A 3,337-nucleotide genomic window follows, 5' to 3' on the forward strand; every position below is an offset into this window, starting at 1 on the left:
GCGGTCCAGGGCGGGGATAGGGGACGGCGGCCTGCGGACGACGCGCTTTATCCCCAGAAGGAGCGAGGCATGAGGGGGTGTTCCACCCCCGCCGGCCGGTCTCGCTCCTTCTCCGGGCTACCCCTCGGCGGAGTAAAGACCCCCGGGTCAACGCTCCCGCGTCCGGGCGCCGGCGCGCGTCCCCTTCCCGCGGGGGGTGGATCCCTTCCACCCCCGGCCGTCCGAGGCCCGTGCGCCTCGGGCGGCCTCCCTTCCGAGAGAGGGAGAGAGAGAGACGGAGGACGGTGGTCCGCGACGGCGCGAGGCGTCCGTGTTGTGTTCCCCACGGCGGCTACCCGGTCGATCCCGCCCGCCGGTAGCCTTGGCTTGCCCCCGTTCCGCCTGTCCAGGCCGCGGGGCCGACGGGCTGTCTGCCCGGGTAGACCCCGCTCTCACCGAGCGGCCGGGCGGCCACGTTCAAGAGGTGTACGAAGCCACCTCGGGGTGGAGCCCTTCCACCCCTGGCCGTCCGAGGCCCGTGCGCCTCGGGCGGCCTCCCTTCCGAGAGAGGGAGAGAGACGGAGGACGGTGGTCCGCGACGGCGCGAGGCGTCCAACTTGTGTTCCCCACGGCGGCTACCCGGTCGATCCCGCCCGCCGGTAGCCTTGGCTTGCCCCCGCTCCGCCTGTCCAGGCCGCGTGGCCGACGGGCTGTTTGCCCGGGTAGACCCCGCTCTCACCGAGCGGCCGGGCCCCAACGTTCAAGAGGTGTACGGAAGCCACCTTGGGGTGGAGCCCTTCCACCCCTGGCCGTCCGAGGCCCGTGCGCCTCGGGCGGCCTCCCTTCCGAGAGAGGGAGAGAGAGACGGAGGACGGTGGTCCGCGACGGCGCGAGACGTCCAAGTTGTGTTCCCCACGGCGGCTACCCGGTCGATCCCGCCCGCCGGTAGCCTTGGCTTGTCCCCGCTCCGCCTGTCCAGGCCGCGGGGCCGACGGGCTGTCTGCCCGGGTAGACCCCGCTCTCACCGAGCGGCCGGGCCCCAACGTTCAAGAGGTGTACGGAAGCCACCTTGGGGTGGAGCCCTTCCACCCCTGGCCGTCCGAGGCCCGTGCGCCTCGGGCGGCCTCCCTTCCGAGAGAGGGAGAGAGAGACGGAGGACGGTGGTCCGCGACGGCGCGAGACGTCCAAGTTGTGTTCCCCACGGCGGCTACCCGGTCGATCCCGCCCGCCGGTAGCCTTGGCTTGCCCCCACTCCGCCTGTCCAGGCCGCGTGGCCGACAGGCTGTTTGCCCGGGTAGACCCTGCTCTCACCGAGCGGCCGGGCCCCAACGTTCAAGAGGTGTACGGAAGCCACCTTGGGGTGGAGCCCTTCCACCCCTGGCCGTCCGAGGCCCGTGCGCCTCGGGCGGCCTCCCTTCCGAGAGAGGGAGAGAGAGACGGAGGACGGTGGTCCGCGACGGCGCGAGACGTCCAAGTTGTGTTCCCCACGGCGGCTACCCGGTCGATCCCGCCCGCCGGTAGCCTTGGCTTGCCCCCGCTCCGCCTGTCCAGGCCGCGTGGCCGACGGGCTGTTTGCCCGGGTAGACCCCGCTCTCACCGAGCGGCCGGGCCCCAACGTTCAAGAGGTGTACGGAAGCCACCTTGGGGTGGAGCCCTTCCACCCCTGGCCGTCCGAGGCCCGTGCGCCTCGGGCGGCCTCCCTTCCGAGAGAGGGAGAGAGAGACGGAGGACGGTGGTCCGCGACGGCGCGAGACGTCCAAGTTGTGTTCCCCACGGCGGCTACCCGGTCGATCCCGCCCGCCGGTAGCCTTGGCTTGTCCCCGCTCCGCCTGTCCAGGCCGCGGGGCCGACGGGCTGTCTGCCCGGGTAGACCCCGCTCTCACCGAGCGGCCGGGCCCCAACGTTCAAGAGGTGTACGGAAGCCACCTTGGGGTGGAGCCCTTCCACCCCTGGCCGTCCGAGGCCCGTGCGCCTCGGGCGGCCTCCCTTCCGAGAGAGGGAGAGAGAGACGGAGGACGGTGGTCCGCGACGGCGCGAGACGTCCAAGTTGTGTTCCCCACGGCGGCTACCCGGTCGATCCCGCCCGCCGGTAGCCTTGGCTTGTCCCCGCTCCGCCTGTCCAGGCCGCGGGGCCGACGGGCTGTCTGCCCGGGTAGACCCCGCTCTCCGAGCGGCCGGGCCCCAACGTTCAAGAGGTGTACGGAAGCCACCTTGGGGGGGCTGCGGTGCCCCCCTCCCCGAGAGTGCCTCCCAGGCCGAGGGAGCCCGGCGGTCGAGTGTCGTAGGAAAGCGCGTGCCACGGCTGTGTCGGTCACAGGGGCCAGAGGTAGTTTGGGCAACGGCTTAGATCCGTATGAAGCTCATCCTTTCCGGCCTGTTCTGGCGGCGGCTAGGCGTGCGCGCACGGCACGACGCCCCTGGCTCCAGCGATGCGACGGCGCCCCGCACCCCACTCTCCGGGCCGAGCAGAGTGGCCGCTCTCGCTCCTTGGAGCAGAGCCCCCGAGTGCAAGTGTCCCCGCTCCGCCTGTCCAGGCCGCGGGGCCGACAGGCTGTCTGCCCGGGTAGACCCCGCTCTCCGAGCGGCCGGGCGCCACGTTCAAGAGGTGTACGAAGCCACCTTGGGGGGCTGCGGTGCCCCCCGCCCCGAGAGTGCCTCCCAGGCCGAGGGGAGCCTGGCGGTCGAGTGTCGTAGGAAAGCGCGTGCGCGGCTGTGTCGGTCACACGGGCCAGAGTTAGTTTGGGCAACGGCTTAGATCCGTATGCAGCTCAACCTTTCCGGCCTGTTCTGGCGGCGGCTAGGCGCGCGCGAACGTCACGACGCCCCTGGTTCCAGCGAGGCGACGGCGCCCCGCACCCCGCTCTCCGGGCCGTGCAGAGCGGCCGCTCTCGCTCCTTGGAGCAGAGCCCCCGAGCGCAAGAGTCCCCGCTCCGCCTGTCCAGGCCGCGGGGCCGACAGGCTGTCTGCCCGGGTAGACCCCGCTCTCCGAGCGGCCGGGCCCCAACGTTCAAGAGGTGTACGGAAGCCACCTTGGGGGGGCTGCGGTGCCCCCCGCCCCGAGAGTGCCTCCCAGGCCGAGGGAGCCCGGCGGTCGAGTGTCGTAGGAAAGCGCGTGCGCGGCTGTGTCGGTCACACGGGCCAGAGTTAGTTTGGGCAACGGCTTAGATCCGTATGCAGCTCAACCTTTCCGGCCTGTTCTGGCGGCGGCTAGGCGTGCGCGCACGGCACGACGCCCCTGGCTCCAGCGATGCGACGGCGCCCCGCACCCCACTCTCCGGGCCGAGCAGAGTGGCCGCTCTCGCTCCTTGGAGCAGAGCCCCCGAGCGCAAGTGTCCCCGCTCCGCCTGTCCAGGCCGCG

This window comes from Eleutherodactylus coqui, unplaced genomic scaffold (genome assembly GCF_035609145.1).
Source record: "Eleutherodactylus coqui strain aEleCoq1 unplaced genomic scaffold, aEleCoq1.hap1 HAP1_SCAFFOLD_341, whole genome shotgun sequence".
NCBI lineage: Eukaryota > Metazoa > Chordata > Amphibia > Anura > Eleutherodactylidae > Eleutherodactylus > Eleutherodactylus coqui.